Below are 26,221 nucleotides of genomic sequence, written 5' to 3' on the forward strand. Positions count from 1 at the left end.
TCTAGCACTTCTCAATGTGTATTACTGTTCTGTAGAACATGATAACCTAGTACCAGTGCACTGCCCTGCTTACTTGCACGTAGATGCTTTTAAAAACACTCCCTCTGCTTTTCTCTTCCCACCACTTAGCAGACTATCTTTAAGAGCTAGCTACTTAAAGCTTGAACCAACTGCACGCAATCTGAGTAATTTATAAAAAGCTCTAGCAGCAAAGCATTTGATCTCTCATATTTTTTCAAGGAAAATACAAATGTTACATTTCTCAAACCCCAGTCTTTAAACAAACTCTTGTTATGATGCAACTCTGAATCATAGTGGAATATAATTTTCGCCAAGAGGGATTTCAAAATAACTTTTGGCATATCCATGGTATGAAATCTGGGTGCATGTTTAATTCTACATTCCACTCCAAACCAAAAGTGGTCAAAATTCTCTTCATGTGCTAATTTAAAATTGATTTGGAGCTCATGTACATTTGTGGCACTCTCACTTTCATTTTTGGAAGACTGCAAATTTCTTTTTTCTTAAAGATCAGGTTTTATGGGGCTTCCCTGGTGGCGCAGTGGTTGGGAGTCCGCCTGCCGATGCAGGGGACGCGGGTTCGTGCCCTGGTCCAGGAAGATCCCACGTGCCGCGGAGCGGCTGGGCCCGTGAGCCATGGCTGCTGAGCCTGCGCGTCCGGAGCCTGTGCTCCGCAACGGGAGAGGCTGCAGTGGTGAGAGGCCCGCGTACCGGGAAAAAAAAAAAAAAAGATCAGGTTTTATTTAATTAAATCTAATTAATTAATTGGCTGCATCAGGTCTTAGTTGCGGCACGCGGGATCTTTCATTGCGGCGCACGGGCTCCAGAGCGCATGGGCTCAATAGTTGCGGCATATGGGCTTAGTTGTCCCACGGCATGTGCGATCTTAATTCCTTGACCAGGGATCAAATCGGTGTCCCCTGCGTTGCAAGATGGCCCACCAGGGAAGTCCCACAAATTTCTTAAACAGGAAATTAAAATAATATAAAAAACACATCATAATAGAAAATAACAGGGAAGCTACTTCCAATTTTCAACTAATAAGGCAGAGCTCTATAATTGAGTATGATCCATTTCTTTAAAGCAGATTCTCATTGTCACTTCTGTCCCAAATTCCTGGTAATTCTGTTCACAGTAGACTTTAAATGTTTCCAAATATATGTTTTAAATGTATCTGATAGAAAGGATTCCATGTTAAGCCTCATGAAGTTCTTTTATCTTTGTTCTTATGAGTACAAATATCAGACACCAAGCCAAAGCAAGCACTGAGGCAATATCTGGAATAATTAGCCTAAAAGTGTAAAAAGGAAACCTTTCTAAATATTTTGTTTTACCTGATTGAATGAACCAGTTAGCCAAAGTTCTGTGTTCGATTCTAAGGCTTTCCATGCACTGTGTAAAGCAGGTTGAACTAACTACATCTTTATCAATTCCTTGAAAACGTATATTGGAACCTAAAGCAAAATTTTAAAATGTGCCCTCCTATATACATGCTTTTGTGTATTTTTTAATGGTTAGTTTTTCCCAAAAGTCAATTTTTAAAGCTATTAAAAATTGGATTGGATTCCATTAAAATCAGGAAAGTAAAATTATAGTCAATTCTGGCTTGGGTATAAATAAAATATTTAAACTAAAATGACGTGAGTTTTAGTACACCTACTTTTCAACATTTCATTATTTCTTCAAATACTTTAATGTTTGTGAAAAAATAATTATTAAAAAATACACAAAAGCATTTATATAGGGACATACATTTTTGCCTTTTGCCTCAGACTTGGTGGCATGGCATTGCAGTGCAGCATCCTGTCTTTAAATTTTTGATATTTTGTTTGTCATGAAATTTTGGCTTTAGCTTTGATTTTTAAAAATATTACGTTAATGATATTCATCTTGATTATATTCATCTCATGAAGCCAGGAATCCTCCAGAAGTTTAAGCTCTGAGAAAAAGGGCTAGAGGAAGAAAAGGCAACTCACTGAGAATTGTCAATCTATAAATGCATTTTGCTACCCATAATTTCTTTTTTTTTTAACATCTTTATTGGAGTATAACTGCTTTACAATGGTGTGTTAGTTTCTGCTTTATAACAAAGTGAGTCAGTTATACATATACATATGTTCCCATATCTCTTCCCTCTTGCGTCTCCCTCCCTCCCACCCTCCCTATCCCACCCCTCTAGGTGGTCACAAAGCACCGAGCTGATCTCCCTGTGCTATGCGGCTGCTTCCCACTAGCTAGCTATTTTATGTTTGGTAGTGTATATATGTCCATGCCACTCTCTCACTTTGTCACAGCTTACCTTTCCCCCTCCCCATATCCTCAAGCCCATTCCCTAGTAGGTCTGTATCTTTATTCCCATCTTGCCCCTAGGTTCTTCATGACCTTTTTTTTTTTTCCATATATATGTGTTAGCATACGGTATTTCTTTTTCTCTTTCTGACTTACTTCACTCTGTATGACAGACTCTAAGTCCATCCACCTCACTACAAATAACTCAATTTCGTTTCATTTTATGGCTGAGTAATATTCCATTGTATATATGTGCCACATCTTCTTTATCCATTCATCTGGAGATGGACACTTAGGTTGCTTCCATGTCCTGGCTATTGTAAATAGAGCTGCAATGAACATTTTGGTACATGACTCTTTTTTGAATTCTGGTTTTCTCAGGGTATATGCCCAGTAGTGGGATTGCTGGGTCATATGGTAGTTCTATTTTTATTTTTTAAGGAACCTCCATACTGTTCTCCATAGTGGCTGTATCAATTTACATTCCCACCAACAGTGCAAGAGGGTTCCCTTTTCTCCACACCCTCTCCAGCATTTATTGTTTCTAGATTTTTTGATGATGGCCATCCTGGCTGGTATGAGATGATATCTCATTGTAGTTTTTATTTGCATTTCTCTAATGATTAATGATGTTGAGCATTCTTTCATGTGTTTGTTGGCAATCTGTATATCTTCTTTGGAGAAATGTCTATTTAGGTCTTCTGCCCATTTTTGGATTGGGTTTTTTGTTTTTTTGATATTGAGCTGCATGAGCTGCTTGTAAATTTTGGAGATTAATCCTTTAATCTCCAAAATTTACAAGCAGCTCAATATCATAATTTCTTTTTTTTTTTTAACATCTTTATTGGGGTATAATTGCTTTACAATGGTGTGTTAGTTCTGCTTTATAACAAAGTGAATCAGTTATACATATGTTCCCATATCTCTTCCCTCTTGCGTCTCCCTCCCTCCCACCCTCCCTATCCCACCCCTCCAGGCGGTCACAAAGCACCGAGCTGATATCCCTGTGCTATGCGGCTGCTTCCCACTAGCTATCTACCTTACGTTTCATAATTTCTTAATTAGATTAGTTTTGTTTTAAATGGGAAGATGTTCAGTATTCTGTTCACAGGGATGTAAACTCCATGAAAGCTGAGGTATAAAGTGTCTGTCACATGGTAGGTGCCCAGTAAATATCTGGCTAATGAAGGAATACACTCACAAGAATGAAATATGTACTGCATGTAGACAAATGATGTGAAAATGCTTCCAAAGGTCACAGATCTGTTAAGGGAAAAATCCAATTAATGGCACATACAAGTTTTGAAAAGCAACTTAAGGGAATTCCCTGGTGGTCCAGTGGTTAGGACTCAGCAGTCTCATTTCCCGGGGCCCCAGGTTCAATCCCTAGTCAGAGAACTAATATCCTATTAGCCGCGTGGCGCAGCCAAAAAAATAATAATAATAATAAAAAGCAACTTAGGAGCGTTGTTGTTGTTGTTGTTTTTAATCCCATGAAAAAGCAGAGAGTATTTCCTCATTTATTCAAATCATCTTGTTTGCTCTTTATTATGGTTTTGAAAATTTACTTTTTCATAGCTAATTCTTAGATATTTTATAGCTGTTGCTGCTATCGTAATTGGTATCATTGTAATTTTATTTTTGGATCAGTTATTCTTGGTAGAGAGATGTAACAAATTTTTTAAAAATTGCTTTACTGCACTTTAATTGTTTTACTACATTTAATGCAAAACTGATCATCTTAACCATTTTTAAGCATACATTTCAGTAGTGTTAAGTATATATGCATTGTTAAGTGCAACAAAATTCCAAAATATTTTATCTTGCAAAACCAAAACTCCATACTCATTATATAACAACCCCCCATTTCCCTCCCCCTGCCAAACCCCTGTTAACACCATTCTACTTTCTGTTTCTATGAATTTGACTACCTTAGCTACTTGATATAAGTATAATCATACAGTATTTGTCTTTTTGTGATTGGCTTATTTCATTTAGCATAACGTCCTCAAGGTTCATCTATATTGTAACTAACATGTACGAACAGGATTTCTTTCCTTTTTAAGGCTGAATAATATTCCATTGTGTGTGTGTATCGTATTTTGTTCAGAAAATATTTGCAAAAGATATATCTGATAGAGGACTGTTATCCAAAATATACAAAGAACTCTTAAGACTCAACAACAAGAAAACAAACAACCCAATTAAAAAATGGGTCAGAATGGGGAGTGGCCAAAATGGTGGAGTAGGAAGAACTTGAGCTCACCCCCTCCCATGGGCACACCAAAATTACAACTATTTACAAAGCAACTATCAATGAGAAAGACTGGATGACTAGAAGAAAAGATCTTCTACAATTAAAGATATGAAGAAGGAATCACAATGAGACCAGTGGGAGGGGTGGAGACATGGTATAGCAAGACTGGCCAACACCAGTTCCAGGAAACCTTTGGCTCCTCACCAGTGGGTCAGCACGAGCCCCGGGACCCAGCCTCACCCACTAGAGGGCTGACACCATCACAGAAACCCTGCAGCTCGTCAGCCACCTGCCCTCGGATCCAGCCCCACTTGCTAGTGGGCCAGCACTGCTTTGGGACCCCCTGGGGCTCTGTAGCCAGCAGCCCCATGACTCAACCCAACCCAATAGCTGGCAAACTCCAGGACACCTCAAGACCCTCAACCCGTGGCACTGGATCTGGACCCACTCACCAGTGCTTTAGCACTAGTGCTCGGATCACCAGGGCTCTTCAGTCAGCCGGCCTGTGACCTAGTCCTGCCCATTGCTGGCTGAAACAGCCCCATGACAACTTGGGTCCCCCAGGCAGCCACCCCAAGTTCTGGCCCTACTCACTAATGGGTCATCACTAGCCCTGGGATCCGGCCTCACCCAACAGGGGCCTGACTTCAGCCTCTGGAACATTACAGCCACTCAGCCAGCTACCTGGGAATCTGGGCCCACCCACCAGTAGTCCAGCAGTAGGCACAGCACCCACCAGGGCTCTTCAGTTAGCCTCCCCATGCCCCAGCCTCACCCAACAGCTGGCCAACACCAGCTCCAGGACACCATGGGACTGTCATCCAGTCACCCTATATCCAGCCTCATCCACCATGGGACTAGTACCAATCCCGGGAACCCCATGGTCCCACAACCAGCCACCCGGGACCCAGTGATCAGCTACCCTACACCAAGCCCTTTGGAACAGCTGTCTGACATCAGCTCCAAGACATGTTGGGCCCCTAAGCAAGCCACCCTGAGATTCGTCCACACTTTCCAGTGGGCCAGCACTAGCCCCAGGACTCCCTGGGGCTCTACAGCCTCCTGACCCAGCCCCAGGCAATAGTTGGCTGACACCAAGTATAGGACACCTTGGACCCCTCAGCCAGCTGCCCAAGGATCCAGCCCTCCACACCAGTAGCCCAACACTAGCTCCTGAACCCTCTGGGGCTTTGCTGTCACCTGCCCAGTGTCCCAACCTCACCCAACACCTGGCTCACACCATTTCCAGGATACCTTGGACACCTCAGCCAGCTGTCCTGAATCTATACACTCACCTGTTGGCCAGCACTAGCACCAGGAACTGGTCTCACCCACCAGCAAGCCAATATCAGCCCTGGAAACCTCACAGCCTTGTAGCCTGCAGCTAGCCACCCTGGGACCCAGCTCCACCCACCAGGGGTTCTGCACTAGCCCCAGGATTCCCTAGGGTTCTGCAGTCAGCTGCCCCTGTGGCCTACCTCTGCCCACCAGCTGGCCAACACCAGCTCCAGGACACCTTGAGCCCCTCAGCCATCTCAGGATCTGGCCTCACCCTTCCATGAGCTGGCAGCTTTCTCACTAGGTGTGGTCTGGCACCAAACTGAGCTGCAGGCCAGCCAAGCCTATCAGAGTTCCCATAGTAATAAGCTTACCCCAACAGTACGGCTCAGGCAACCAACACAGAGGGCAACCCTAGAACATAGCTCCGGTGACCAAAGCAGTGTGCACTGCTGGGCCCCATAGGATATCTCCTACATAAGGCCACTCCTCCAAGATCAATAGTGTAACTGACCTACCTAATACCTAGAAATAAAAACAGAGAATTCAGCAAAATGAGGTGACAGAGGAATATATTCCAAACTATGGAATAAGATAAAACCCTGGAAGAAGAACTAAATGAAATGGAGATAAGCAATCTGCCTGATAAAGAGTTTAAGTTAATGATCAAAAAGATGCTCAGGGCTTCCCGGGTGGCGCAGTAGTTAAGAATCCACCTGCCAATGCAGGGGACACGGGTTCAATCCCTGGTCCAAGAAAATTCCACGTGCCATGGAGCAACTAAGCGCATGTGCCACAGCTACTGAGCCTGTGCTCTAGAGCCCACGAGCCACAACTACTGAGCCTGCATGCCACAACTACTGAAGCCCATGCACCTAGAGCCCATGCTCTGCAACAAGAGAAGCCACCACAATGAGAAGCCCGCACACCGCAGTGAAGAGTAGCCCCCACTCATCACAACTAGAGAAAGCCTGTGCTCAGCAACAAAGACCCAACTCAGCCAAAAATAAATAAATAAATAAATAGATTTATCTTTAAAAAAAAGGATGTTCAAAGAACTCGAGAGAAGAATGGATGAACAAAATCAGAAGTTGGAAGTTTTTAACAAAGAGTTAGAAAATATAAACAAGAATCAAATAGAGCTGAAGAACACAATAACTGAAATAAAAAATACATTAGATGGAATTGGGGACACAGTTCTTGAGGTGCTAGCCTACTGTGTTCCCTCTTTGCCTGGCAAAGAAATAAAGCCACGCTTTCTTTCTCCTCCGTAAAAAAAAAAAAAAAATTAGATGGAATCAACAGTGGATTAGATGATACAGAGAAATTGATCAGTGAACTGGAAGACAGAGTGGTGGAAATCACTCAAGCTGAACAGAAAAAAAGAAAAAAAAATTGTTTAAATGAGGACAGCTTAAGAGACCTGGAACAACATCAAGCATCCTAACATTCACCTTATAGGAGTCCTAAAGGAGATGAGAGAAAGGGACAGAAAACATATTTGAAGATATAATAGCTGAAAAACTTCCGTAACTTGGGAAAGGAAACAGGCATTCAGGAAACACAAAGTGTCCCCAACAAGATCAACCCAAAGAGGACTACACCAAGACACACTGTATTTAAAGTGCCAAAATTAAAGATGAAGAGAGAATATTAAATCAACAAGGGAAAAGCAACTAGTTATGTACAAGGGGAATTCCATGACTATCAGTTGACTTTTCAACAGAAACTCTGCATGCCAGAAGGGAGTGGCACAATATATTTAAAGTGATTAAAAAAAACTTACAATGAGGAAAACTCTACCTGGCAATGCTATTATTCACCTTTGAAGGGGAAATCAAGATTTTACAGACAAGCAAAAGCTAAGAGTTCAGCACCACCAAACCACCTTTACAAGAAATGTTAAACGGACTTCCCTAAGTAGAAAACAAAAGGCCACAACTAGAAATATGAAAATTATGAAAGGAAAAATTTCATTGGTAAAGGCAGAATACTGAGAAGGTAGTAGGTAAAACACTTATAAAGCTAGTAGGAAGGTTAAACGTCAAAAGTAGTAAAACAATCTATATCCAAAATAAGTAGTTAAGGGACACACAAAACAAGATGTAAAATATGGTGTCAAAATACAGAGGGGTGGGTAAGAAAGCAGAGTTGTTAAAATGCATTCTAACTTAAGAGATCAGCAATTTAAAGCAATTGACCATATATATAGATTGCTATATAAAAACCTCATGGTAACCACAAACCAAAAATCTATAATGGATACACACACCCAAAAGAAAAAAGAACCCAAACATAACACTAAAGATAGACATCAAATCACAAGGGAAGATGGCAAAAGAAGAACTACAAAAACAACCAGAAAATAATTAACAAAATGGCAATAAATACATATGTATCAATAATTACTTTAAATGTAAATGGACTAAATACTTCAATCAAAAGACATAGAGTGGCTAAGTGGATACAAAAACAAGACCTATACATATGCTGCCTACAAGAGATTCACATCAGATCTAAAGACACACAAAGACTGAAAGTGAGGGGGATGGAAAATGGTATTCCAAGCAAATGGAAACAAAAAAGAAATCTGGGGTAGCAATATCAGACAAAATAGACTTTAAAACAAAAACTGGAACAAGAGACAAAGAAGGACATTACATAATGATAAAGGGGTCAGTTCAAGAAGAAGCTATAATGATTGTAAATACATATGCACCCAACATACGTGCACCTGAATATGTTTAGCAAATATTAAAATAGAGGGAGAAATTGATAGTAACACAATAATAGTAGGGGACTTCAACACCCCACTTACATCAACAGACAGATCATCCAGAGAGAAAATTGGTAAAGAAACACTAGCCTTAAACAACACATTAGATCAGATGGACTTAATAGATATATAGAGAACATTCCATCCGAAAGCAGCAATACACATTCTTTTCAAGTGCAAATGGAACATTATCCAGGATAGATCTCAGGCTAGGCCACAAAACAAGTCTCAGTAAATTTAAGAAGACTAAAATCATATCATGTATCTTTCCCAACCACAACACTATGAGGCTAGAAATCAACTACAAGAAAAAAAACTGCAAAAAACAAATACATGGAGGTTAAACAATATGCTACTAAAAAAACCAATGGGTCACTGAAAAAAACCAAAGTAGAAATCAAGAAATACCTGAAGATAAATGAAAACAAAAACACAATGATCCAAAATCTATGGGATGCAGCAAAAGCAGTTCCAAGAGGGAAATTTATAGGAATAGAAGCCTATCTCAGGAAACAAGAAAAATCTGAAATAAATAACCTAACCTTACACCTAAAGGAACTAGAGAAAGAAGAAAAAACAAAACCCAAATTTAGTAGAAGGGGGAAAAAATCATAAAAATCAGAGCAGAAATAAATGAAATAGAGGCTAAAAATATAGAAAAGATCAATAAAACTATGAGCTGGTTATTTAAAAAGATAAACAAAATTGATGAAAATTAGCCAGGCTTATCAAGAAAAAGAGAGGGCTCAAGTAAATAAAATCAGAAATGAAAGAGAAGTTACAACAATACCACAGAAATAAAGGGATCATAAGAGATTACCATGAACAATATATATGCCAATAAAATGGACGACGTAGGAGAAAGACAAATTCCTAGAAATGCACAATCCCCCAAGATTGAATCAGGAAGAAATAGAAAATGTGAATATACTACCAGTGATAAAATTGAACCAAAAAAAAAAAAAAAAAACCTAGATGGCTTCACAGGTAAATTCTACTAAACATTTAAATATGAGTTAACACCTATCCTTTTCAAACTATTCCAAAAATTACAAAAGAAGGAATGCTTCTGAACTCATTTTACAAGACCTGCATCATGCTGATACCAAAACCAGACAAAGATACCACAAAAAAAGAAAGTTACAGGTCAAAATCACTGATGAACATAGATGCAAAAATCATCAACAAAATATTAGCGAACTGAATTCAACAACACATTAAAAGGATCATACAACATGATCAAATGGGATTTATCCCAGGGATGCAATAATGATTCATTTTCCACAAATCAATCAATGTGATGTACCACGTTAACAAACTGAAGAATAAAAACCATATGATCATCTAAATTAATGCAGAAAAACCTTTTGACAAAATTCAACATCCATCTGTGATAAAAAAAAAACTGTCAACAAAGTGGGTATAGAGGGAACACACAACATAATAAAGGCCATAAATGACAAGCCCACAGCTAACATCATACCCAATGGTGAAAAGCTGAAAATATTTCCTCTAAGATCAGGAACAGGACAAGGATGCCTACTCTCACCATTTTTATTCAACACAGTATTGGAAGTCATAGCCACAGCAATCAGACAAGTAAAAGAAATAAAGACCATCCAAATTGGAAAGGAAGAAGTAGAACTGTTAGTGTATGCACATGATATGATACCAAAACCCTGTAAATGCCACCAAAAAAACTACTAGAACTCATCAACGAATTCACTATAGTTGCAGGATATGAAATGAATATACAGAAATCTATTGTGTTTATATACACTAACAATGAACTATCAGAAAGAAAAATTAAGGAAACAATCCCATTTACAGTTATGTCAAAAAAAAAAAAACCTAGAATAAATCTAACTAAGGAGGTAAAAGACCTGTATTCTGAAAACTATGACACCTATGAAAGAAATTGAAGATGACACAAACAAATAGAAAGATAAACTATGCTCATGGATTGGAAGAATTAATATTGTTAAAATGACCATAGGACCCAAGGCAATCTATAGGTTTAGTGCAATCACTTTCCAAGATACCAGTGGCATTTTCCACAGAATTTTAGCTGTATATATATATATATATATATATATATATATATATAAATATATATATATATATATATATATATATGCCTCAATAATTCCACTTCCAGAAATTTATCCTAAGGAAATAGAGACGCACATGACAAAGATAATCATTACAGAATTATTTATAACAAAATTATATTATAACAAAATATACGACACAACCTAAAGTTCTAGCAATAGGAAATTGGTTCAGTAAATTACAGTATTTTAACACAAGTAAATGATAGGCATCATTTATAGATCAATGTTTAAGGCTATTAGAAATGCTCCTAATATAAAATGAGAAAAAAGGGATACTGAAGTGTATATACAGCAAATCTCTATTTAACAAAAAAATTTAATAAATATAATTTTTATGAAAAAGGGTAGAGGAATACTCTAAAATGTATCTCAACAGATGATTAGATTATTTTCTTTTGTTTATCTGTATTTTCAATTTCTTTTCAAAGCATTTATTTCAAATTATATTGCTTATATAATTTTATTGAATTATATATTTAATATATAAGAAGAAGAAGAAATTAGGCAAGTCAAAAAATTTAATGAGCTTCTTACAGAAGACTCTAAAAATCATTAATATAAAATTCTTAAAGCACTGGCATGACTCAGCAAGATAGAAAATCAATGAAGTAACTTAATTAAAATAAAAGGTGTAGTCGAGATTAAAAGCTTCAGCATACACCAGTCTCTGCAACCTGTTGCAAGTGGCATGCCAAAGTTAGGAAGAGCAAACCACAGACAGCTGCCTACCCTGCCTGGGGGCCGTACTCAGGGCTCAGAGTCTGGTGATGGCCCCTGCCCCATGTCCATAACTACCAGCAGGGACCATGGCCTACCCTGCAGAACACTCATCAGGGCTCACCCTGAAGCATCCAAACAAGCTGGACCCAGGCATGACGAGCTCACCTAGTGATCTAGTGTGCTAGTCAACAGACAAGGCAGGCTCCTCAGTTCTCTGGAGTCTAGGCTGAGAGCAAATTTCACTCAAAAGTGAGACACTGGAACCATGCTACAGTAAGTACAACCCCCTTGGGGGTAAATAACAACTCCAGGACTGGCAGACTGACACTGTGTCCTCTCTCAGGATAAGTGTCTATTCAAGGAAGATCTGGAAACTAAAAAAAAAAAAAAAAAAAGTGAATATAAATTCTCAGTTTTTATTACAGGATCTACTAGTTGACTAGGAAATTTTCCAAATACTTAAGAAAACATATCAACTGGGTGAAAGGGAGGGAATATCTTAATTTTGAAAGGGCCTCATTACCCTACTAGAATTCTTTGAATGGGTAAAAACAATATGATTACAGCAAAACTAGTAGACAGCATTTCTATAGATTTTAAATGCCCAAATTCCACCAAAAAACAAACCAAAAAAACCCTGAATGCCACAGAACTTGGGCAAATGTTATGGGTGTTTGTGTGTGTGTGTGTGTGTGTGTGTGTGTGTGTGTGTGTGTTTATGTGACTGTCACTTATGGGGAACCATGAAACAGTGGAGTTTTGAAACCCATTGACCAGTTCTGGACTGGAGCTTAATGCTTTCATAAATTACCTAGAATGGTAGTTCCCGATCTACATATTGTTCCCAATGACCAGCCATTAAAAACACCACTATTGAATGAGGGCCAATAAAAAATTAATTTAAAACGGAGGTCTATACTCAAAACGCTTTAGTAACCAATGATCTAGCAGAAGAACATTAGGCTGCGAGCTTCATATGGGAATCTTTCATCACTGCATTTTCCATTAGGAACTGAATAAATATTTGTTGAACCAGTAACGTGAAACCTTCAAGATTGCAAATGGCCTTCACGCCGTTCCAGAAATCAAAATGAGAAATTGAGAGACAACAAGTTCTCATGAGGCTGTTTGAATAGGCAAAATTATGGCAAAAGAGCAACAGGCAAATATGAAGAAACATTTGGGAAAAGTAATTCCAATTATACTTTTAGAATAATGGGTTCTAAGCTAAACTATTTAATAAACAGGCACCAGCTTAGACTATTCCCTTAAGACACTACATTGCATGTTTCATTACAAAAGGCCATTAAACACTGAGTGTTACCGGAAAGGACACTGGAAACAAAATGAAATTTGTTCATTCAAAAACCACTCAGTTTCCACAGCTAGATATGCTGTGCATTTTTGGTTCCCTACACCATAAGGAAGACATACCAGAGTTGAGAGAGGTCCTGAGAAATGAGATTGAAGTTATAAAGTAGATGGAAGAGCTTTCTACTTAGAACCTAAAATTTAGAACTCTTTTATTCTGAAGAGGTGAAGATTTAGGGGAGAGGGGAAGCATAAATGGAGTACAGGTTTATTCATCAAACTTCAAAATATTAGAGAGGAGAGGGCAGCATTTTGAAGTTTGAAATAAAAGATGTAGGCAAATAAAAGAAGATTTTATCCATTAGTCAGAAAATACACAGTAGTTGTTACAGGTAAACTATATAAATGTAGTAACATCTACACTTATTCAAATCTAGAAGGTTGTTGTTTTTTTTTAAGGCTTTGAGAAAGTAAGAACAAGAAAAAAAATAAATCATTTAGGAGGTTGAGGAATCCCAAGAAAGAATATAGACTGACAAGAGAATCTAACTATTACAAATGTATGAAACAACCTAACTGAAGTGGGTGAGGGGAAAAGTGCTGGCCAAGTATCTTTGGAAATGAATGGAGTCTGTAAGATTAGAGGCACAAGGAGCTGCACATAGGAACTACTAGTTGATAAAGCTACTTTGCATAGGGGTATGGGTTAGCAATTCTGATACTTCTATACATGTATACTGGAATTGCATAATTAAATACATGGACAACAATGGTGAGAGCCAGCTTTCTCATTGTTGGAGTGGGACTCAATAGATAAGCAAGGGGATGAAGCTAGAATGATCAATGTGATAATGGAATACTCAGAGACTTATATAGCCTTGGATGTGAACGTTAAAAAAGAAAGGCTAGGGCTTCCCTGGTGGCGCAGTGGTTGAGAGTCCGCCTGCCAATGCAGGGGACACGGGTTCGTCCCCCGGTCCGGGAAGATCCCACATGCCGCGGAGCGGCTGGGCCCGTGAGCCATGGCCGCTGAGCCTGTGCGTCCGGAGCCTGTGCTCTGCAACGGGAGAGGCCACAACAGTGAGAGGCCCGCATACCGCAAAAAAAAAGAAAAGAAAGGCTAAAAAGCAACCATCTCAAGGATGTTAAAGAACAATAAAATAATCCAAAGAAAGAAGAAAGAATTATAAAACAGAAACTCTGCATATATTAGACAGTATCAACAAAGGTAGTCCTTTGATGATGGCACTACCAAGAAAGTGAAAGGACAACACACAAACCAAGAAAAAATTACATATCTGATAAGGATCACATATCAGGAATTTATTTTTTAAAAACTCTTAAAACTCAATAACAAAACGAATAGCCCAATTAGGAATGGTCAAAGGATTTAAATAGACATTTCTCCAAAGAAGATATATGAATGGTCAGTGACACACATGAATAGAAGCTTCACATCATTAGTCAAGAGGGAAACACAAATCAAAACTACAATGAGCCAACACTTCACATCCATTAGGATGGCTACAATAACAAATACAGGTAGTACTAGTGTTGGTGAGGATGTAGAGAAACAGGATCCAACATCTATTGCTGGTGGGACGACTGAAAACAGTTTGGCATATTCTCAACATGTTATACATATAGTGTCTATAGGATCCAGTAATTCAACTCCTAGGTCTCTACCCAAAAGAACTGTGGGGCTCCTCTGGTGGCGCTGTGGTTAAGAATCTGCCTGCCAATGCAGGGGACCCAGGTTCGAGCCCTGGTCCAGGAAGATCCCACAGGCCGTAGAGCAACTAAGCCTGTGCACCACAACTACTGAGTCTGTGCTCTAGAGTCCGTGAGCCACAACTACCAAAACCTGCGCGCCTAGAGCCCATGCTCCGCAGCAAGAGAAGCCACCGCAATGAGAAGCCCGTGCACCACAACAAAGAGTAGCCCCTGCTCGCCGCAACTAGAGAAAGCCCGTGTGCAGCTACGAAAACCCAACGCAGCCAAAAATGAGATAAATAAATTTTAAAAAAAGGAGATTGAGAATTAAAAAAAAAAAAAAACTGGAAACATATGTCCACACAAAAACTTGTACATGAACATTCATTTAGCTAATTATTCATAATAGCCAAAAAGTGAAACAACCCAAATGTCCATCAGTTGATTAGTGGATAAATAAAATGTGTATGTCCATACAATGGAATACACGTACCCTTGAACAATGTGGGGACTAGGGATGCTGACCCTCTGAGCAGTTAAAAATCTGCACATAACTTTATAGTCCGCCCTCCATATCCACACTTCCTCATCCACAGTCAACCAATGCTGGAGAGCATGTAGTACTGTATTTACTTTTTTTTTTTTTTTTTTTTTGCGGTACGCGGGCCTCTCACTGTTGTGGCCCCTCCCGTTGCGGAGCACAGGCTCCAGACGCGCAGGCTCAGCGGCCATGGCTCACGGGCCCAGCCGCTCCGCGGCACGTGGGATCTTCCCGGACCGGGGCACGAACCCGTGTCCCCTGCATTGGCAGGCGGACTCTCAACCACTGTGCCACCAGGGAAGCCTGTATTTACTATTTTAAAAAATCTGTGTATAAGTGGACTAGCACAGTTCAAATCTACATTGTTCAAGGATCAACTGTACTATTTGGCAATAAAAAGGAATGAAGTAGTGATTGATACATACTACAACATAGATGAACCTCAAAAAATCATGCTAAGTGAAAGAAGCCAGACACAAAAGACCACATATAGTATAATTCCATTGATGTGAACTATCCAGAATAGGCACATCTATAGAGATAGACAGTAGATTGGTAGTTACCAAGGGTGGGAGTAGAGGTGTGTATGGGAATGGGGAGTGACTGATGGTTGGGCATTCTTTTGGGGGAGTGATGGAAAGAGTCTAAAATTAGATTGTGGAAATAGCTGCACGACTCTGCAAATATACTAAAGATCATTGACTGGTACAATTAAATCAGGTCAATTTCATAGTACTAAATCATATATCAATAAAGATATTTTCAAAAAAAGAAAGGGGCACGTGAGAGAATTCTGGGGTGCTGGTATGTAATGTTATTATTTTTGACCTGGGGTAAACTGGTGTTTGTTTTATAAGTGTTAAATTTTATAAACTTTTCTTATGTACATTATATTGCACAATAAAAATAATGGACAAGCTGATATTTTAAACATGCTCTTTCAACGCATATGCACACCTCACTTATTCTGATGTATACAGTCGTCCCTCGGTATTTGAGGGGGATTGGTTCCAGAACCCAAGCAGATACCAAAATCTGCAGGTGCTCAAGTCCCTTATGTAAAATGGCATAGTATTTGCATATAACCTACACACAACCTCCCAGATACTTTAAACCATCTCTAGATTACTTATAATATCTAATAAAATGTAAATGCTATGTAAATAGTTGATGGGGTAGGGTGGGGGGCAGCAATTTCAAGTTTTGCTTTTTACAACTTTCTGGAAGTTTTTTTTCAAATATGTTTGATCCCAGGTGGTTGAATCCACGGATGTGGAAGGGTAAAGCTTGCCCTCCCAGGAGGGAGCAGCCCACTCCTGCCACCAGCTATAATCAATGCATAAGGTCCTACCATGAACATATTTGGCTCTTTTAAGTCTGCCAAATTGCCCCTGTAAAGTGTCTTCTAGTGGCAAGGCCTTGGGAGTTTTGAGTTATACATTAATGAGAAGTGATTCCTATACATTATGCATGAGTAATAATGATGATGATAATAATTAGGTTGCACCTGAAGGACAAAGTACTAAAGAAAAAGAGAAAAAAGACGTTACTCCACAATTTTCACTGTAAATTTCATATCTTTCTCTCTTATTGACTTTTTACAACTTTTTATTTTGAAATAAAGTTTCGAATGAAAATAAAATAGATCCACAGGAATTTGCAGTGATAGTCGAGTCCCCTGTACCTTAGGGGAACTAGCTTCCCCTAATAGGGACATCTTACATCACTTTATTACTGTATTACGATATCAAACCAGGAAGTTGACAGTGGTACAATACTGTTAACTAGAGTACAAACTTTATTCTGATGTCACCAGTTTGTACGTGCAACCATTTTTGCATATGTGCATGTGTCTGCATAGATAGTTCTATGAAATTTTATTCCATTTATAGATTTGCTTAGCTACCACTAAAATCAAGACATCTAACTCTTCCATCAAGACCAAAGAACTTGCTGGATATAATTTCCAAGGACTGCCCTTTATAGTCATACCCCCACTATCGCCTATCCTCTGGCAACCACTGATTTGTTCTCTACCCTTATAATATGGTCATTTCACAAATGATATATAAATGGAATCCTACAGCATTAAATTGCCTTTTAAACTGTCCAAATGTCTCCCATTAAAAAAATTACAGGGGCTTCCCTGGTGGCGCAGTGGTTGAGAGTCCGCCTGCCGATGCAGGGGACACGGGTTCGTGCCCCGGTCCGGGAAGATCCCACATGCCGCGGAGCGGCTGGGCCCGTGAGCCATGGCTGCTTAGCCTGCGCGTCCGGAGCCTGTGCTCCGCAACCGGAGAGGCCACAACAGTGAGAGGCCCGCGTACCGCAAAAAAAAAAAAAAAAAATTACAGCTCAGCCTCACATACTCTCCAGCTAGTTCTCTTTCTCCTCTCCTTCACAGTCAGACATACTTTCTGTGGTGGTGGTTTCTACACACCTAATAGCTTATTAGTTTTCACCCTACATTTCTGGCCATTCTTCTGTTTCCATTGTAGACTCATCCTTCCTCTACCTGGTCATGAAATGTTGTAGTTCCTCAAGGCTCAGTTCTGTATCCTCTTCATTTGACGTTTTCCCCCTAAGGGATCATCCATACCCATGGCTCCGGAACACAGTAACTCCCATATGAGCAGACCTGCGTCAGGAAGCCCTGTGTGGAGAGCTAACTGCCTTTTGTACATGTCCATTAGGATGTCCTAAAGACCCCTGAAACTTAGTGCATCCAAAATCCCCAAACTTTCAAATGTCCACCATGCCACCCCTGTTATCTTTGACCCTTCCCTTTCTCTCACTATCCCATATTCAATTCAAGTCTGTCAATTTAACTTTTAAGTCTATCTCATAAGCATCCCCTTCTACAACCCCGATCCAAGCTACCATCATCTCCCTTCTGGGCCACTGCCCTGGGCCCCTAACGGGTCACCCTGCATTCACTCTCTGCTCTTTCCACTATGGCCAGAATAACATATTTAAAATGGAAATTTCAAAATAAACTCATCCTGCCAATCCTTCTCCCACCTCTTAAAAATGCCTCATATCCTCCCATTGCTCCCAGGAGAAAGAACAAAATTCCTAATACGGCCTAAGAGGTGACGCATAGGGACCCCTAATCACTTCCTCCAGCTCTTTTTCTTTTTTTTGTGGTACGCAGGCCTCTCACTGTTGTGGCCTCTCCTGTTGCGGAGCACAGGCTCTTGACGCGCAGGCTCAGCGGCCATGACTCACAGGCCCAGCTGCTCTGCGTCATGTGGGATCTTCCCGGACCAGGGCACGAACCCGCGTCCCCTGCATCGGCAGGCAGACTCTCAACCACTGCGCCACCAGGGAAGCCCCTCCAGCTCTTTTTGAACTATATTCTTTTTTCTATGATACCTGACTTTCTTTCATTTGCTCAAAGTACAGCCCTGTGTCCAGAATATACTTCCTGATGCCTTGTTCACAGATTTAACTCTCCTTATCCTTTTGATCTCAGTTCAATCATTAACTCCACTGGGAAGTCTTCCCCGACACCCCAAAGAAGGTCAAATCCTACTATTATAAACACTCACAGCACTATGTACCTGTGCTTTCATGTGACTTATCAAACTTTTAATTTCATCTTTAATTATGAGATTAATACCTGTATCCCCTACAGATAACTAACAGACACACGAAGGAAGGAACCATGCCTGTATGAGTTTGCATTGTACCCCTAGAGCCTAGCACACATGAGGATTCCAATGAATATTTGTTGAAAGAATAAATGAACATTGCAATTACTGGCCCACAATGATTCCTACAAAAGCTTTTTTATGAACCTGTAACCTGTTCATATTTTCTTAAGAACTAGCATGTACCCAAATGTGACACTGATATTTTAAAAATTATCCTACAGACAGTGCCCCATTTATGACTAGGTGGCAACCTTAAAGTTTACTTGTATTGCAGTTAATATTTCCCTATAGAAACAAGTTGTTAATGGCAATTAAGTTCTAATCCAGCCTACAAAATCTTATCTATGCCCTGAAGAACTCAGCATTTTCCTGTGAGGGGCTGTAAAACGGACTGCAGCTTTGAGCCGTAAATTCAGGGCACATCTTAGTCCAGACCACACCTCAACTCCAAACCCTGAGTCCTCTGGACTCTTTCAGCCCTGAATCTTTAGCACCTCTTTTGGTCCTATGGCTTTCTGAGGCCCAAGCAGAGCAGTAGGTAACGTATTGGCAGAAGGAAAGTTCCAAAAGACAAGATACACTGGCAGCCAGAGGAAAAATAAGGGAAATCTACAGAAAAGATGTCACCAGTGACAGGGCTGGGTGAAGAGGACAGGGCTTGGAGAGAGGGGCTCTGGCAAATAGACTATCCAGGGCAAGCAGGGCGTGGGGAAGGCAAGCTCGGTACCCAAATAACTGGGTGAGCTGTGAATCAGATGTTTCTGAGACGGTGCATACTATATGCACAAAAATTGTTTTAACATCATGAACTCCACCCCATCCCCCAAGAACTCTCAGTTCTTGTACCTTTTCACCAGAAGAAGTAAAGACAAACTACCAAAAATATCAATCCTAAATTCAGTAGGAAAACAATTTTCAACTGTACCTTTGTTCCATTCCAGGTAGAAAGGGGCCAAACAGCACAAAAACGGCTCCTTAGAGAAAGTAGAAACAGACTGAGATTGAGATCTTCTTTTAAATGATGTCTAGAATTTCTAGAATGGCTGCAGCTTGGAAATTTCAATTTGCTTGGTAACAGACTTGATTTGATTTCTTCAGAGAAAACCTTTTCAAAAGCAATTATGAGAGCAGAGCAGACGAGTCAGACTTCTGGTAAAATGCATGCTCAGTCAGCTGATGTGAATTTCAGTTGTCTTTATATATCTTTGAATGTTTCTGTTACTGTTCAGGCTCCACCCACAGCCTAGCAGCTTTAGGTAAACTCCCTGCCAACACCAGAATATGAAGTGTATGTGTGTTGGGGGGTAGAGGGGAGCGGTGGGGTGGGGGGTGTGTTTGGCAGACCCCTCAGTGGGGTGAAAGAGGAAAACACATTAAGGAAGAATTAATATCCTTCCCCAAGCTTTCTGAACTCTTCTGAAAGTGACTCAGCCTGTCACATACACACAAAATGTTTTTTTTTTTAATGCAGTAAGAATAATTGCTTTATTAGAAAAAGAAGGGATCTCCGTAGAATATTTCCCATTGGGGTGTGGTTTAGTTCTGGCCTCAGTTTATTTCTGATCCCTACACTCCTCTGTATTTCTGTCTTCCCACCCCTAGAGCCCCAACCAGTGTCAATTCAGGGTCCAGTCCTGGATCTCCCAAGAAGTCTGTGGTCCTGCCTCCTGTTTGACAAATATCCTGTCTTTTGGCTGGTCACCGTTCCAGCTCTAGCAAACAGGTTTTCTATGATTCTTTAAACAAGTACAATAAAGTGAAGAGCTCTCTGACATTTTGTCTGCCCATCTAGTTTTAAAAACGCGTATCAAGCCCTTCCTTCTTCATGAAAATCACCTACTCCATTTCTCACCCATTTTTTCTTCCTCCTGAATTCCTAGAGAATTCTGCACCTCACAATTTGCACTTTAGGAAAAAAGTAATACTAAGTTCTCTAAATATTTTATTTGTGTTGGTCTTGTCTATTAGATTGTAAGCTTACGGAGTGCAGGGAATGTGTCTTGGGACTTGTATTCACCACGGTGCTTACAATGATGTATAAGCAAACTCAGTGGCAAATTCCCAAAAAGCAGCAAGGGTCAGTTTTAACCACACCAGTTCTAGTTGGAGAAATGTCTCTTAATAGGATAAAGGAAGAAAGGGCTTCTACATAAGGCAATTCTTCTAGTTAACACCTTGTCCTGAAAGTAGTCTTTTCTTTCCCAAATCAAGAAGCTCTCTCAAATCCTTCCTTCTCTTGTTCTAGAAGACATCACATGATTTTTTAAAATTGAGGTATAACAAAGTAAGGTGTACTAATCTCGCATGTACATAGGTATATATCCATGTAACTACTTCCAAGGTATAGAACATTTCTAGTACTCCAGCTAACTCCACTCAATTCTAGTACTCTAGTACTCCAATCAATACCCACTCAAGGATCCATGCTTGGATTAATCAGAAGTGGCTCCCTGGCCCTTTCTGCCTACTGAGAATACAAGAAGAAGTCAGCGACCTGGAAGGAAGCCCTCACCCAGCCATACCAGTGCTGTGATCATGGACTTCTGGCCTCTAATACAATAATGATTTGCGGGAGATTGTTTCAAGATGGCGGAGTAGAAGGACGTGCTCTCACTCCCTCTTGTGAGAGCACCAGAATCACAACTAACTGCTGAACAATCATCGACAGTAAGACACTGGAACTCACCAAAAAAGATACCCCACATTCAAAGACAAAGGAGAAGCCACAATGAGACGGTAGGAGGGGTGCAATCACAATAAAATCAAATCCCATAACTGCTGGGAGGGTGACTCACAAACTGGAGAACACTTACACCACAGAAGTCCACCTACTGGAGTGAAGGTTCTGAGCCCCACGTCAGGCTTCCCAACCTGGGGGTCGGGCAACAGGAGGAGGAATTACTAGAGAATCAGACTTTGAAGGCTAGCAGGATTTGATTGCAGGACTTCGACAGGACTGGGCGAAACAGAGACTCCACTCTTGGAGAGCACACACAAAGTAGTGTGCACATCGGGACCCAGGGAAAGGAGCAGTGACCCCATAGGAGACTGAACCAGACCTACCTAATGGTGTTGGAGGGTCTCCTGCAGAGGTGGGTGGTGGTTCTGTCTCACCGTGAGGACAAGGACACTGGCAGCAGACGTTCTGGGAAGTACCCCTTGGTATGAGCCCTCCCAGAGTCTGCCATTAGCCCCACCAAAGAGCCCGGGTAGGCTCCAGTGTTGGGTCGCCTCAGGCCAAACAACCAACAGGGAGGAAACCCAGCCCCACCCATCAGCAGACAAGCGGATTAAAGTTTTACTGAGCTCTGCCCACCAGAGCAACAGCCAGTTCTACCCACCACCAGTCCCTCCCATCAGGAAACTTGCACCAGCCTGTTAGATAGCCTCATCCACCACAGGGCAGACAGCAGAAGCAAGAAGAACTAAACTCCTGCAGCCTGTGGAACAAAAACCACGTTCACAGAAAGACAGACAAGATGAAAAGGCAGAGGGCTATGTACCAGATGAAGGAACAAGATAAGACCCCAGAAAAACAACTAAATGAAGTAGAGATAGGCAACCTTCCAGAAAAATAATTCAGAATAATAATAGTGAAGATGATCCAGGACTTTGGAAAAAGAATGGAGGTAAAGATCAAGAAGATGCAAGAAATGTTTAACAAAGACCTAGAAGAATTAAAGAACAAACAAACAGAGATGAACAATACAATAACTGAAATGAAAACTACACTAGAAGGAATCAAAAGCAGAATAACTGAGGCAGAAGAACGGATAAGTGACCTGGAAGACAGATGGTGGAATTCACTGCTGCGGAACAGAATAAAGAAAAAAGAATGAAAAGAAATGAAGACAGTCTAAGAGACCTCTGGGACAACATTAAATGCAACAACATTTGCATTATAGGGGTCCCAGAAGGAGAAGAGAGAGAGAAAGGACCTGAGAAAATATTTGAAGAGATTATAGTCAAAAACGTCCCTAACATGGGAAAGGAAAGTCACCCAAGTCCAGGAAACGCAGAGAGTCCCATACAGGATAAATCCAAGGAGAAACACGCCAAGACACATAGTAATCAAACTGGCAAAAATTAAAGGCAAAGAAAAATTACTGAAAGCAGCAAGGGAAAAATGACAAATAACATACAAGGGAACTCCCATAAGGTTAACAGCTGATTTCTCAGCAGAAACTCTGCAAGCCAGAAGGGAGTGGAATGCTATATTTAAAGTGATGAAAGGGAAGAATCTACAACCAAGATTACTCTACCCGGCAAGGATCTCATTCAGATTCGATGGAGAAATCAAAAGCTTTACAGATGAGCAAAAGCTGAGAGAATTCAGCACCACCAAACCAGCTCTACAACAAATGCTAAAGGAACTTCTCTAAGTGGAAAACACAAGAGAAGAAAAGGACCTACAAAAACAAACCCAAAACAATTAAGAAAATAGTAATGGGAACATAAATATCGATAATTACCTTAAATGTGAATGGATTAAATGTTCCAACCAAAAGACACAGGCTTGCTGAATGGATACAAACACAAGACCCATATATATGCTGTCTACAAGAGACCCAATTCAGACCTAGGGACACATACATACTGAAAGTGAGGGGATGGAAAAAGATATTCCATGCAAATGGAAATCAAAAGAAAGGTGGAGTAGCAATACTCATATTAGATAAAATAGACTTTAAAATAAAGAATGTTACAAGAGACAAGGAAGGACACTACATAATGATCAAGGGATCAATCCAAGAAGATATAACAATTATAAATATTTATGCACCCAACATAGGAGCACCTCAATACATAAGGCAACTGCTAACAGCTATAAAAGAGGAAATCAACAGTAACACAATAATAGTGGAGGACTTTAACACTTCACTTACACCAATGGACAGATCATCCAAACAAAATTAATAAGGAAACACAAGCTTTAAATGACACAGTAGACCAGATAGATTTAATTGATATTTATAGGACATTCCTTCCAAAAACAGCAGATTACACTTTCTTCTCAAGTGCTCACGGAACATCCTCCAGGATAGATCACATCTTGGGTCACAAATCAAGCCTCAGTAAATTTAAGAAAATTGAAATCATATCAAGCATCTTTTCTGACCACAACACTATGAGATTAGAAATCAATTACAGGGAGAAAAACGTAAAAAACACAAACACATGGAAGCTAAACAATACGTTACTAAATAACTGAGAGATCACTGAAGAAATCAAAGAGGAAATCAAAAAATACCTAGAGACAAATGACAATGAAAACACGATGATCCAAAACTTATGGGATACAGCAAAAGCAGTTCTAAAAGGGAAGTTTATAGCAATACAAGCCTACCTCAAGAAACAACAAACATCTCAAATAAACAATCTCACCTTTACCTAAAGGAAATAGAGAAAGAACAAACAAAACCCAAAGTTAGTAGAAGGAAAGAAATAAAGATCAGAGAAGAAATAAATGAAATAGAAACAAAGACAATAGCAAAGATCAATAAAACTAAAAGCTGGTTCTTTGAGAAGATAAACAAAATTGATAAACCATTAGCCAGACTCATCAGGAAAAAGAGGGAGAGGACTCATATCAATAAAATTAGAAATGAAAAAGGAGAAGTTACAACAGACACCACAGAAATACAAAGCATCCTAAGAGACTACTACAAGCAACTCTATGCCAATAAAATGGACAACCTGGAAGAAATGGACAAATTCTTAGAAAGGTATAACCTTCCAAGAGTGAACCAGGAAGAAATAGAAAATATGAACAGACCAATCACAAGTAATGAAATTGAAACTGTGATTAAAAATCTTCCAACAGGGCTTCCCTGGTGGCGCAGTGGTTGAGAGTCCACCTGCCAATGCAGGGGACACGGGTTCACGCCCTGGTCCAGGAAGATCCCACATGCCGCGGAGCGGCTGGGCCCATGAGCCATGGCCGCTGAGCCTGTGCGTCCGGAGCCTGTGCTCCACAACAGGAGAAGCCACAACAGTGAGAGGCCTGCGTACCGCAAAACAAACAAACAAACAAACAAAACCCATTCAAACAGTAATCACTCTTCTAACCTCTATCACCATAGGTTAGTTTTGCCTACTCTTGCCTTTCATATAAATGGAATCATACAGTAATATATGTGGCTTTTTCTCCCACCATTATGACTGTAGGATTTATCTACATTGTTACACATAGCAGTGGTGTGTTCCTTTTCATTACTGTATAATATTCCATTGCATAAATACACTACATATTCTTTATGCTACTATTGTTAGATATTTGGATTGTTCCTTGTTTTGGCTATTTGACTAAATATGCTATAAACATTCCTGTGCATAACTTTTGGTGGACATAAGCCCTCATCTCTGGAGTGGCATTTCTGGGTCAAATGGTACATAAACATTAAACTGTGGTAGACACTGTCAACCAATTTTCCAACAAGGCTGTGCCAATTTATACTCCCAGTAGCAAATGCAAGAGTTCCTGTTGCACTATCACAGCTTTTTGCATCAGACATTTTTGCGTGTATTTTAGTGTGCAGTTAGTCAACTGGACATTGCCAGTTGCATTCAAAGCAACTATGAACTTTTGTGATTGGTTTATCAGTCCTAACGCAAGCATATGGACAACCCAACAGATGCATAAAAAAAATGAATCTAAATCAGGTAAACACAGGAGGATAGACAGTAAGGAGTCTGTTATTTACTCCTGGCTAACAGTGATTCAAATATCTGAGAGAGAAGCAATAGTTAGTTCAGGTTAGAACAGCCCCCTCTAGGGTCCATGTTTTATTGCTGGAGGTAGTATGGTTGTATATTTATTACATGGTTAATAAATCCTGTATAAGCCTCATTTAGGTAAAGGAAGCAGGAAACTACCAGAAGTAAATGAACCATGACATGCACAACTGCTGAAGAAACCCACAGCAATTGCCAAGAGGAACCTAGACCCCTGTTTAGAAATAAGAGAAATCCAGGATGGGTGGAGAAAAATTAGCTATCCGAAGAAAATAACAAGTTGAGCAATCAGAGCAAAGATATCTCTTGCCAAGATGGGTTTAGTAAAAGAAACAATAGGGCTTCCTGGGCTTGCCTGGTGGCGCAGTGGTTGAGAGTCCGCCTGCCGATGCAGGGGACACGGGTGCGTGCCCCGGTCCGGGAAGATCCCACATGCCGCGGAGCGGCAGAGCGGCTGGGCCCGTGAGCCATGGCCGCTGAGCCTGCGCGTCAGGAGCCTGTGCTCCGCAACGGAAGAGGCCACAACAGTGAGAGGCCCGCGTATCGCAAAAAAAAAAAAAAAAAAAAAAAAAATTGTCATTTTAACAGCAGGAACCCGAATTCAATCCACTGAATTCTCTTGAGGAGAGAAGAGGTTTCTTTCTGACTTATTTGAGTATTGACAGAGAAACAAAGGAAACTTTAGAATGCAAGAGAAGGAAATTCTGGAATTGGCACAAAGAGACGGAAGTGGGAGGTAAGAAGAGAGGCAGGCCTGTGACGGGCATCAGGAAGACGTGACCACTGGTTGACCCCTGAGCTGGATCTAGG

General features: G+C 40.3%; 1 protein-coding gene across 1 annotated transcript in view; it reads right to left on the minus strand.

Moving 5' to 3' along the window:
• LOC113631816 (cytidine monophosphate-N-acetylneuraminic acid hydroxylase-like) overlaps window positions 1-26,221 on the minus strand; it is a 263,669-nt gene that overhangs the window by 56,866 nt on the left and 180,582 nt on the right. The gene's annotated exons all lie outside the window — the stretch shown is intronic.

This window comes from Aethalodelphis obliquidens, unplaced genomic scaffold (assembly GCF_003676395.1).
Source record: "Aethalodelphis obliquidens isolate GAN/ISIS:26980383/991018 unplaced genomic scaffold, ASM367639v1 scaffold34, whole genome shotgun sequence".
In the NCBI taxonomy this organism is placed as follows: Eukaryota; Metazoa; Chordata; class Mammalia; order Artiodactyla; family Delphinidae; genus Aethalodelphis; species Aethalodelphis obliquidens.